The sequence below is a fragment of the Balaenoptera physalus genome (genome assembly GCF_965194825.1).
Source record: "Balaenoptera physalus genome assembly, contig: HAP1_SCAFFOLD_1566, whole genome shotgun sequence".
Classification (NCBI taxonomy): Eukaryota; Metazoa; Chordata; class Mammalia; order Artiodactyla; family Balaenopteridae; genus Balaenoptera; species Balaenoptera physalus.
In genome coordinates, this window is record NW_028125231.1 from 95,624 (window position 1) to 108,596 (window position 12,973).

Here is a 12,973-nt window from a genome sequence, read left to right on the forward strand (position 1 = left end):
TTCTTATATTTTTTTCCCATCTCTTGGTTCCTGTTGGCCTGTGCTAATGAAAACAATCCTAAACTTGCTTACGTTTGACTCTGTGCCTCCCTATATAGCCCAGTACTCTCCATCCTCTCTCCCTATTCTCTCTTTTCAACTAGTCGAAATACTAGTGGAGGGAGACCATTGGAGATGAAACATCTTGGTATATATCGCTAGTTTTCTGTGTCACCTGGCTTTTCTATGTTTCTGTTGAAACACTCTTTTGAGAAGTCTCTGATTTCATTTTCTACATGGGTACCCTTTAAGGCTCAATATTGGAAAAGAAGGGGATCAGAGTGATCAACCCAATGTGGTATCCTAACGTAACAGATAAGGAAAGCAGCAGGCTTTGTGAGGCAGTCAGTGATTTGTCCAAAGTCACACAGACAGTAAACGTCAAAGTCAAAGCTGAAATTAGGTCTCCAGACTTGTAGTTCAATACTTTCCCTCATTATTCCACGCTATTTTGAATCTCCTCCTCAATTTAGGGGCAAAAGAAATCGAACGCAAAACTTTCCAAAGTTTCTTTTCTTACCTGACATGGTCAGAGAAGAGGAGACATCAACTGCAGGTACAAGGGATGAGGAGACAACACTAGAGGATGTCTGAGTGGCTGCAGCTGAACGGCGCACGTGTCCAGTACAAAGGTCACTGGTTACTGGTCCAAACGGCTCCACGGAAACCCCAAGACCTCTACCAAGTGGCAGTAGGTTTGGTAGGAGAGTGATGTCACAAAGCAGGCAGTTGAAAGGTATGAGCTAGCCAATAGGGAGGTCCGATCCCCAACAGGAGGGCGGGCTTGGGTGAAGAGAGCGTAGGAGAGCTAAAACAACCCCTCAATTTCTGAGCTCTGGGGAGGAAATCCTAGAAGACAGATTTACCTCCCCCAGGCTCTTCCATTAGGGAAATCATTGCAACATTTCTTACAGACGTTCATTAATATAATTAACTAACAGTTACTTATATTCTACAGAGTATTCTATTTTATGTATCATATACTTAGAGCTATATAGATCTTATTTAACTAGTATCCTTAGGAAGGAAAGAGCCATGTAGTTTGAACTATTACAGTTGTAACTTGGTTAAAGAGCAGGGTGAAGTTTGTTGAGTGTACCCTGTGGAGAATGTTGTGGTCGAAGGCTCTTCTCTTTTAGTTTCTTCTCCTTGACTCCTACCTTCCTTGGGCTGGGCTAGGCTGGGGGCCAGGTTGGACTTGCGACTTAACATTTCTCTTCCGCTTTCTTTTTTTTTTTTTTTTTCTTCCATTATGGGCATTGCTTCTAGGACAAGCCTTGATCTTGCATTGGATGTTCCTTCCTGTCAACTTCCAGCAGCAGGAGTCTTCTTTTCAGTGCTTGATGCTTCACGAAATAGACTCTGCCCATTGGCAGCAAATACCAGAGAGCTAGGAGACAGAGCTGGTTGCAGACCTTTCCTCTTCCAGCCTTTGGTTGCAATTGTTTTGCCCATGATTTGCTAGCTCTAGTTCCTTGGGCCACACAGGTATCCTGCCATCCAGCTCTTTTTATATGTGAGAGACATTCTGAACACTGTCCCTCTTTCTTTGCACAGAAGTATATACAGTGTGGCAGTTACCGTAATCTCCTCCCCCTTGCAAACAGCCCCTCTAGAATCTCGGACCTCTAGGACTCTCTGTCTTGCATGCTTGGGTGCAAGGCCAAGCACAATGAAGAGGAGAATAATTAGAGAAAGAGGAGGACATTGGTGGAGAACTGGGAGCAGGTAAGGTGAAAGGGCACCGGAGAAAAGAGATGCATGTAGGTTTTTTGGTTTCTGTGGGAAACAAGTTGACACACTTGGGCCTCATTTTGTATTAACAGAACAGAGAGTTGTAGATATAAGTAGCTAGATCGTGCAGCAACTGCCATGAAGTCTGTACACTGAAGAGAACAGTCTCACATCTAGTTTTCATTTTGTTTTATGTCATATTACCTTATTTATAGCATTCACTGGTATGTTTGTAGAACGCAGATGTTTTCAAATGCTCTGGTTTTGTCTACATGGTTATTTCCTTGTCCTATTTGTAAGGAATCCAACATTGTAAGACATATTGCATGTTTTTCTCTTGACGATTGTTTACCTTGAAGCGTCATGAACTAACTTGAGCTGTTGGATTTTGTGGAGAAACTTTAAAAAGGGTCTGTGAAAAAGGCATTGTGGTGAGTCGCATTATGCACCCGAGCGTAAGGAGCAGATATCTGCCACCAGCCCAGCTTGGCCTGGATTGCCTCTGTGTTAGTTCCCCTGGTTAGTGCTTTTCTCCCTAACCACTCTTGTGACTGTGATAATGTGAGTTAAGGGCTGAGTTGCTAGTGATTTATGTGTGAGGTAGGCTGGTTTGAGGGAGGAAATCTATGGACCTAGTCATTTTCCTTGGTGGTAAGCTTTCAGGGGTGCAAAGATCGATCTTCCTGGGGACTTTTCTGGTACCAGGAAGATATCGCATAGATGGGACCTCCAAAGACACACATTTAATTTTTAGGCCTGTTGTTCCTATTATGGGATGTGAGTTTCTTCACTGATGGGGATGCTGCTTATCTGAGAAGAAACTGTGAAAGGTGGTGTAGTATAGAGGTGTGGCTTAAGCTTTTAAGTTTTCTTCAAGGTTTTTCCCCTAAGCTTCATACTTCAGACGGCCTACTTACATGAGACTAGTATGTGATGTCAGGCTAACAACTTCCTAAATACCTGCAAGCCAGATCAGTGTCTCTTTTCTCTATATTCCCATGGAAATCAAGGGTCCCGCCGAATTTTCCATCGAAACAGTTGATTTGTGCTGTCTCTAGGAATTCTACAGGGCGTACCGTTGCTTCCTAACCGGTGTCATTTGGGAGATCGATCCCCCTCTGTACGTTCAAATGATTAATTTTGAGACTCTGCTCATGTGTGCAGTAAACCCTTTAATTCCCTAAGACCTTCCTTTCCTCCATCTCATACCCCATTAAGCCCGCTTCAGTTTATCTCCTGAATTTCTTTGGAATCTGTCAGCTCTCCCTCAACATCCTAATACTGAACTTGCCTGTCTGTTGCAATTAGGTCCTAACTAGTGTCCATATATCTTGTTTCCCTCCAATCCATTCTTCACACAAGAAACCTTCAAAGCAAGTTGGAACATTGCTCATAAACATCGCTCACAAACATTGTTTTGAGAATAGAAAACACACTGGTGGCCTTTAAGACTCTGCGTGCTCTAGAATCCTCTCTGCTTCTCTAGCCCCATCTTGTGCCACGTTTGCCCTCACTTTCTATGCTTCAGATACACTGAATTAACCTTAGTTCTCACTCATCTGACAGAAGTCAGTTGAGAAATTATTTTTCACTGTGATTCCTAGCATTAAGGAATTTGATGATCAGGTTTTGTATGAGGACTAAAACTAAACTGGGAAGTGGAAGAATTGCGTTTCAACTGTTTCAGTCAACACGCATGTATTAATGATACCTAAGTATTGAACACCGGGCTAGGTTTCATGAGGGATACAGAAGTTCTGGCCATCTCTGGTTTTGGGTATCCCTTATTTGTTGAGACCTTTGCGTTGTTTGGTTGCCTTTTGTCTGTTTTCCAGATGGGAAAACAGGAACAAGGGAAGTATAGGTTATTACTAGGTGGGGTTGAACAAGTGGAGCAGCAAACTGCAAAGCAGAAAGAAGAGGGACGTACTATAGAGGGATGTGATTTCCATTTTCAAGGCGCCTGCGTCCTGTGCAGGGAGACAGCCTAACATAAAATGTGCCTAACAAAAGATCTATTGACTTCTTACTAAAAATCTCCAGTTCATATAACCCAGGGGTTTATACCTTCTCCTTTAAAAGTTCTATTCCTGGGACTTCCCTGGTGGTCCAGTGGTGAAGACTCTGCGCTTCCAATGCAGCAGGCGTGGGTTCAATCCCTGGTTGGGGAGCTAAGATCCCACATGCTGCGCAGCCAAAGAAATTTTTTTCAAAAGTTATACTCCTGTGTTGTTGAATTTAGTGGTTTAGATTTTGTTTGAATGTTAAGAAGATTTCAGTTTATTTACCAGGAACAAACAAAACATAATGTAAAAATAGTTTCCCAGAAACGATTTCCATCGTTCTCTTCTTCCCTTTCTCCCGCAGACTGACTGGTGTTTCATCTTGACAAGTTCTCTGAAGTTCTCTGTCATTCCATAGGAAAGCGGTCTGGCTTGGAGGTTGCAATCCCAGGGAATTTTTCATCAGCGGGGAAGTCTCCATCACTACAGAGGAATCAAGGTTGAAGTCAGTCCCGGCTAAGTGAGATGCTCCCCCTAAACACCAACACAGCAGTCGTGTACCTTTCAAGGGGTTCAGGGGCAAGATGGGCAAGGCATTTCTACTAACTCTTCTTAAGGATCATGGACAGTGTGCCCTATGCTACGAGGTAAGCGGTGACTGTTGTAATTCTTACTGGTGATCATTTCATGTCACTGATCCTTGGCTCTCTTTGTATCTCATAGGACTGTTGTTAAGTCCAATACAAAATGAGTCTTCTTTTTAAAAAACTGAAATGTTTTACAAAGCCTAGCATTCTCATAGAGAGTCCTTTGAATTCTCCCCACTTTCCCGAGAGGCTAAGAACGCTTCACACCATGAACTAGGAGAGGGGGTAGAGCCCTTTCTGATGAAATATAGAAACAAAGACAGAGTCTTAGCCTGCTTGCTCTCTGGACAGGATCTCGGACCACAAGGTCTTAAATCCTGGTATAAATGACGGAAGTGAGGACAGTTCAACTGGCACTCTCATAACAAGAGTTCTGAAACACCTTCCAAAGAGACTGTAGCAGTAGACGAGGGAAGGGAGTGCTACAGTGTGGTAGTACAGGGGGAATGCTCGGCTACAGCAGTGAAAAATGTGGTACCTATTGGTGTGCTCTCGGGGTTCTTGTACATGTAGCATAGATGACCTTTACAGTGTCCCTCCCACCTTCCCACCTGCATTAGGTGTTCTGTTTTTTTGTTTGTTTGTTTGTTTTTAATTTACGTTTATTGATTGATTGATTGATTGAACTTATTTATTCTACGTATTTATTTTTTTGGCTGCACTGGGTCCTCATTGCTGTGCACGGGCTTTCTCTAGTTGCGGCTAGCGGGGTCTACTCTTGGTTGCGGTGTGCGGGCTTCTCATCGCGGTGGCCTCTCTTGTTGCGGAGCATGGGCTGTAGGCGCGTGGGCTTCGGTAGTTGCGGCTCACGGGCTCTGGAATGCAGGCTCAGTCGTTGTGGCACATGCGCTTAGTTGCTGCACGGCATGTGGGATCTTCGCAGACCGGGGCTCGAAGCCGTGTCCCCTGCATTGGCAGGCGCCACCAGGGAAGCCCTAGCTGTTCTTACATAGAGTCTAAAAACAGAGAGCACTGAGAGAAGGTAGTGGTTATTAAAGGCTCAGGATCTAAATTCTACCTGTCTCTACACCCCTTCCCAGCTGTCGATTTGACCCCGTTTGTGAATGCCGACCTCATTCTTCAACTTGCTCTGCCGTTTGTATACTCACCTTGAAAACTTGTTTCTGTGATGCGTTGAGCAGACACAGGGTGGCAGATTGCAGAGGTGGAAGCTGGTGGTCGGATATTTGCGGGCTGAATCTCCTTCAGTCCCATTCCCATTTCTGGTTGCGCAGAGGCCCTACTTCCTGTGTATGACGCGGAGCCATAGGATTGCGGGCAGGAGCCAAGTTCTCCATACAGTGAAGACCCCAGTGTGCCTTGGTTATAGTAATATACCTGGCTTCCTTCCTGGTAGGGAAGTGACAGGCGGCTATGCTCCTGATTTGGAATCTGAGATGGTGTTACCTAAGCAAGCCTGGCAGTAAGTGATGGATATAGAGGGACCATGTTATTGGCATCTGAAGTTTTATCATACTGGGCTGCCATAAACATGGAGGAAGCAGCTGGGTGCCGGTCAGTGAGTGCCAGAGTAAAGTCTCCGAGTGAAGAGGAATTCTTTTCAGTGCTTCCTGTGATGTCCCACTCAAGAACAGCTAGATAGGAAGGAGCTGAAGTGGAGATCTGGCTGTGGTCAGTAACTCCAGGTAACATAGTCGTGCTAGAATGTTGGTAAAGGTAGGCACTACCCATGAGTGTCTGGAAAGAGGTACCGGTAGCCGATGCCGAACTGACGGCAGGAGCAGGGACTCTGGAGAAGTTGCAGACGCTTCGTGTTAGGGAAGTTGCATTGCTACAACAGATTTTTCAGCAACAGAGCAATCCAGCCAAGTTTATATTTTAGAGAGAGAACATCTTCCATATGGAGGATCAGTTGAAATAGAAGAGATTGTTAGAATTGTAGGGTGGTAGTAATCCAGGCAGGAGATGACGAATGCCAGACACCACCTAGTCACAGACATAGCTTTTGCAGCGATCAGCTACATGTTGTTGTTTTTTATTTACTCTCTCATATAATTTTTTTTAAGTCCTGGACCACAAAATACTGTGGCATAGTTGGAAAAATCTGAGACTCGATTCTAGTCTTTTTTCTGTTTGCCTGCTGTGCAGCTTGGGCTTACGTCTCGAGCCTTACTTTTTCATTGTGAAATAAGAACAGTGCTACTTAACCCGAGAACTCCACAGGCACATAAACCCGTGGCGTGTGAGGAGCAGTGAAGGAGAGAAGGAATGGAAGTGCTTTGGGGGACCCCAAGAGCCCTTCAGAAACCGTTTGTTCTTTTTATTATTGAGCATTAAAAGTGAAGGCATTCCATTTGTTTCACTCAGAAACAAATTCTGTTCTTCTGATAGCCTGTTTTTTTTTTCCACTCCCTTTTTCTGTAGTCAGATCAGTTCCTGATGGGCATTCTCCAGTCCACACTATTGCATCTGATTGGAGGCTATGCAAAATTTCCCAGAGACAATGAATTTTGACTGTATAGTAGTTAATTCTTTATAGTACGTTCCTGCAAAAACACTCTTTTCTTCAGAGTTTTTCCTTTTCAGGATAGTGGTAGTGTTGTGGTAACTAATAAAGGCTACTCTTGAGAAAATTGTCTAACTTGTTTTTAGTGTATCTACTTCGCTTACTTAATTCCATATTCCCTGTTTTCTAGACAGACTTCTTGGTGTCCACTGTACCCATGGTTTCAACAGGACTGGCTACCTCATGTGCAGGTGAGTTGCCAACCCCAAGAGGCAGAGCATGTTTAAATTGTTCTGTTTACAATAGTAATGTAAGCTAATGTAAGCTGAATGCAAAAAATGCAGTCAGAGAAGTGTATGAAGTGGAAGGCAATTTTGCCCCCTACTCAGATGTTACCACCAGTAATAATTTAGCACATATTTTTTCAGACGTAAAAAATGCAGATATAAGCATATACAATGGTCCCTTGGTATCTGCAGGGGGATTGGTTTTAGGACTCCCCATGGATCCGAAAATCCTCGGATGCTCAAGTCCCGTATGTAAAATGGTGTAGTACAGTCGGGCTTCCATATCTGCAGGTTATGGAACCGTTGGATATACAGAACTGACTGTACATGTGATTTAATGGTATAGTGTTTTAGACATTCTGGTTTATAATTTAATATATGGAGGACATCTTCCTCTGACAATATTTGGAGACCTCATTCTTATTTATTTATTATTCTTTTTTTTCCTCCAAATTTGCTTTATGTAGTTGGATATAAATAAATGAGCACAAACTTAAGCAAGATACATGTAACAATTTAATAGAACCTGATACTCTAATTCTTTCAGTGTTTCTCCAACTCATCATGGGGCTCGTAAGAAAAGTAACCAACATGGATACTACTACAGTTGAATGTCAAATCTTTAAGTGCTTATGACATACTAAATCCTTGTATAATGCACTTATGAAGAACCCTTCAAGGGACTTGTGTTTTGTATGTAGCAAAAAGTGTTAAGAGTCAAATATTCAACTCAATATAAAATAATAAGAAACACTTCTGATTTGTTAGGTTGAGATTGCTTCTCCTTTTACTAATGAATGATTTTTTTAGCTGTAATATCACTGAGCTGAACAAATATGTCACCTTGGAGTACATAAGGAAAAATAAACACATGCTAAATGGGTAAAACATTACAACTACATCTTTACTAGACCATCTCTACTAACGCTTCAGAAGCTTAGAGATTCAGAGTGTTCTTACGTTATGTGCAAGAAAAATAGAAAGAGAGAAATTCCTTCTTTTTTGAGATCACAGCTGTGAAGTCGTGATTATACAGATTCTTCATTTGTGTGCGAAACATGAAACACATTTCTCTAAATTCTCCCTGCTTAGAATTGTCAGTCAACTAGCAGGACTTTCCTTCCAAGAAACAGAGACTGAGATGTGTTTTATATAACTTCAATAACCTCAGCACTACCGTAAGAAGACATGCAGTATCCTTTTGCTGTGCTTCAAGACAACAGGGAAGGAGGTCACAGGAAAGAATAAATCAAAATTGTTACAACTGAGAAACTTTTCTCAGTTTAACCATGGTGCCACTTTCATTTTTACATAAGCATGGTGGCATAAGTCAAGCTCCATACATCAGAATTCTTAATATTTAAAATTTACCTTGACTTTTAATTATCACCATGTTAACCACCAAAATAATTTGACGAAACTCATAAGAAAGGGTAATGTTAAACCCCACTTTACTAGAGTTAGTTTCTGGACACATTAGCTCATTTTTTTTATAGAAGAGGGACAGTGAATCTCAGTTTGCCTACAAGCTAGGAGATCACTTTGAATTCTGCATTTCTTAACTGCAAACAGATACAGCACTTGTAACAGGTTATAACTGGTTTTCAGCTGGTTTTCAAGCACAGAGCCAGCCCCAACAGTAATAGTACACTATTTAAAAAGACCTAAGGCAATGAATTCCATTTCCAGTGGAAAGAAAGAATCGTATGGTCTTGGACAAACAATTCTGATGGTTCACTTAACAGTCACTTAGTAGTTCTTCCTTGCTCATAGAACTTTATGACTTTTTTGAGGAGTGAAGCATTCAGCTTGAGTGGATAAATCCTTGTTAGGCTAAGACAATCATTCTCATATCCCTCTTTGCCATGAATTGTCTTATGAATGGTCATATCAGTCTGTTTTGGCAAATGAGTAATTAAGGGAAGGCTGTTATTGTGCTTATGAGAATGATATTTTTCTCTGACAAAAGATAAATAGGCATTAGGAAAATGACCATTTGGCTCTTTTTCTGCTTCCTCCTTGTTTTGTGAGAATATGATATTTGGTTTTACAGCAGCCATCTTGTGACCCTGAGATGATCATATGCCAATAATGACAAATGGTAGATTAGAAAGAACCAGCAAAGACAGAAAACAGCAACATCAGTAGTAACAACAATCACAGCAAAAGAACAATGGGACCTTAACTTGTAGAGTTCCTATAAAGTAAAAAATAAGTGCTCTATGTTTATTCTAAAACAAAAGAAGAACTATGCAAACCAGCTTAAAACTCCTTTTTTTGTGCCAGTGTTCTAAAATGTGGCTTTTAATAAAACCTTGACCCAAATGCCAGCAACTTCAGAAAAGAATTTGGGTAGGGGGAAGAAGAAAGTTATCTCACTTAGGAAAAACAACCACTATCTTTATCCTCATCTTTGACACACAATTGAAACATATATAGCTGCTGTAACACTTTACACAATTCCTATGTACTGGAGGAATAACAAGATCTAAATAACAATTATATTTTTCAACACGGGGTGAAGGCTTTACATAAAAATACCATCCTACTTTTTCCCCCTAAATTTCTAAAATATCACGTGCTTTTCCCCAACATCTGCAGCCGTTCAGGAATTTTTAGGAAACTTTCATGCATGATCTTAATTCCTAATCCCTGGCTCTTTGGGCTCAACGACAAAAGATCAAAACCACCAAAAATGATGGTTCACTTGAAGTCAGGTGAGAGACACTGGCTCAGTTAGTCTCGTAGGACAAAAGCAGTGCTGCATCAACTGTCTCCATGCAGGAGGGGCACGTGAAGGATCTCATCAGCCAGTCATCTGTACAGCCCAGGTGATCTGCATACACAGCAGAAATCAAATTGGGTTCTCATAAACAAAGTGCATCATACAGATCACACACTCCCCGATCTGTTTTTTAAATATTTGTTTTATTTTATTTATTCATTTATTTGGTTGCGCCGGGTCTTAATTGCAGTCGGTGGGCTCCTTAGTTGTGGCATGCAAACTCTTAGTTGCGGCATGGATGTGGGATCTAGTTCCCTGACCAGGGAACGAACCCGGGCCCCCTGCATTGGGAGTGTGGAGTCTTTAGCCGCTGCACCACCAGGGAAGTCCCCCGGATCCTTTTTTCTGATCCGTTTCTTCCAGGGTCATAAACTCCTTCAGGCTGATGCTGTATGAGGCCTATTCTTTGAGCTATCCTAATTTGCTCCTCTCAGCTGAGGTGCTAGGCGAGTCTGACTAGGTGTTGGATGAGAGACCAAAACTGGAACTTGATCCAGATATGGCAGCAGCAGCTCCTGATCCAGCTCCGTCCCCTTGCCAAAGCTAGCCCAGTCGGACTGAGACTTGTGAGGCAGGGAGATGTCATCCGAAGTGGGGGACTTAAGGCAGTTCCCCATCTTCCGGGACTTGAGTGTGTGATCTGTGTGCTGTTTTGACAGTCTCCCAACCTCATTCTTTTTTTTTTTTTTTTTTTTTTTTTAATTAATTAGTTTATTTATTTATTTATTTTTGAATTTTTAAAATTTATTTATTTTTTATACAGCAGGTTCTTATTAGTTATCTGTTTTATACATATTAGTGTATATATGTCAATCCCAATCTCCCAATTCATCTCACCACCACCGGCCCCCGCCCTGCCCCGCTTTCCCCCCTTGATGTCCATACGTTTGTTCTCTACATCTGTGTCTCTATTTCTGCCTTGCAAACCGGTTCTTCTGTACCACTTTTCTAGATTCCACATATATGCATTAATATATAATATTTGTTTTTCTCTTTCTGACTTACTTCACTCTGTATGACAGTCTCTAGGTCCATCCACGTCTCTACAAAGTTCCCAAGTTCGTTCTTTTTTATCGCTGAGTAATATTCCATTGTATATGCGTACCACATCTTCTTTGTCCGTGCATCTGTCGATGGGCGTTTAGGTTGCTTCCGTGACCTAGCTATTGCGAATAGTGCTGCAGTGAACATTGGGGTGCATATGTCTTTTTGAATTATGGTTTTCTCTGGGTATATGCCCAGTAGTGGGATTGCTGGGTCATATGGTAATTCTATTTTTAGTTTTTAAGGAACCTGCATACTGTTCTCCATAGTGGCTGTATCAGTTTACATTCCCACCAGCAGTGCAAGAGGGTTCCCTTTCCTCACATCCTCTCCAGCATTTGCTGTTTGTAGATTCTCTGATGATGCCCATTCTAAGCGGTGTGAGGTGATACCTCATTGTAGTTTTGATTTGCATTTCTTTAATAATTAGTGATGTTGAGCAGCTTTTCGTGTGCCTCTTGGCCATCTGTATGTCTTCTTTGGAGAAATGTCTATTTAGGTCTTCTGCCCATTTTTTGATTGGGTTGTTTGTGTTTTTAATAGTGAGCTGCATGACCTATTTATATATTTTGGAGATTAATCCTTTGTCTGTTGATTGGTTTATTTATTATTTTTTTAAGGCTGCATTGTTCCTTTGCTTACTGATGAACATGTACAAGTCAGAAGTTTTTGATATTATAAAACGTCAAAGTAATGAACATTCCTGTGTGAACATCTTTGAATATATATGCTTTGTCTCAGTTAACTTCACTCAGAATGGGACTTCTGCATCAAGGAGTTTATGCCCTTATGCTTTTTGTGGGTGTTGCTACACTGTACCAATGTATGGTTGTTCGTGCAGGAAATACTTATTGAGCATCTGTTATGTTTAAGCACTGTGCTGGGTGCTAGCAAAAAGACTTGAGAAATTTTGTGAGTGAGGAGACTTGACCTGCCCTTTGTGAATTCTAGCAGTCCAGAGAGGGAATAGATATTCAAGTATCACACTCTGCATGTAGAATTACAACTCTGACAAGTGCCAAGGAGAGGGACATGGTACCATGAGAGCATATTTTAGGGAGGATTTGATCTCATCATGGAGATTAGAGAAGGTTTAGGGATGTTTCAGCTGATATCTGAAGGATGAGTAGGTATTAACCCGATAGGGACGTTGGGGAGAGATTTCTGAGCATAAGGAATAGCAAAAGACCCTATAAGAGGAAAGCATATGCTGTGTTGGAGGAACTGGCCAGGAAGGTGGGGCCGTTGGGGGAGCATGTCATTATAATGGAGCTGCAAGTGTGGGTAGGAGCTCGATCGTGCAGGCTTATGTTTAAGGTTTCAGACTTGAAGAGTAATAGAAAACCATTGAACTTTTTTTGTTGAAGGTGAGTGTGTGGAACATACCCAGTTGCATTTTCAACCTATCGTTTTGCTACCGAGTGGAGAATACACTGCAGGGAGAAAGAGTGGAAGCGAGGAAACAAGTTAGGAGACTTGTGTAGAAATTGGGCATAATGGTGGCTTGGACCAGGGTATGGTGGTCATTTTGGTGGAAAGATGTGGACAGATTCTAGAGGTATGTAGGCAGTATCATTGTCAGCACTGGTGGTGGGTTGAGGATGAGGGTGAGGGAGAAATAGCTGTCAGTGATGGTGATGCCTAAGTTTCTGGCTCCTATGGTTGGTTAGATGGGGTTTTTTTAGATATGATGTTAATATTTGTCCTAATTTGTCTTTTGTTATTTGTTGGTTCTTGATGAATACTCTGTCATATTAAGTCTCCTGTTTTTAGTGTACAAAGCATTTTGACCGAAACTGACCCGTTGTATGTTATCAGATAACTTTTTAACATCTGCCAGTTTGGTCCTGTATTTTATTCTCTTTCATTTATTAATTAAATTGTTGTATTAATGTAAATAACTATATTAATAGATTTTCTAAAGTTGCGTTATCCTTGCATCCTTGGTCCTTGGAATAAAGCCTTTT

The 12,973-nt window shown here is 41.6% G+C and overlaps 1 pseudogene across 1 annotated transcript; it reads right to left on the reverse strand.

Moving 5' to 3' along the window:
* Positions 1 to 9,181: 9,181 nt before the first annotated feature.
* On the reverse strand, positions 9,182 to 11,009 carry LOC309653974 (RING finger protein 11 pseudogene; annotated as a pseudogene). Its single transcript has one exon. The product of its transcript is annotated as an RING finger protein 11 pseudogene (transcript).
* Positions 11,010 to 12,973: the final 1,964 nt, after the last annotated feature.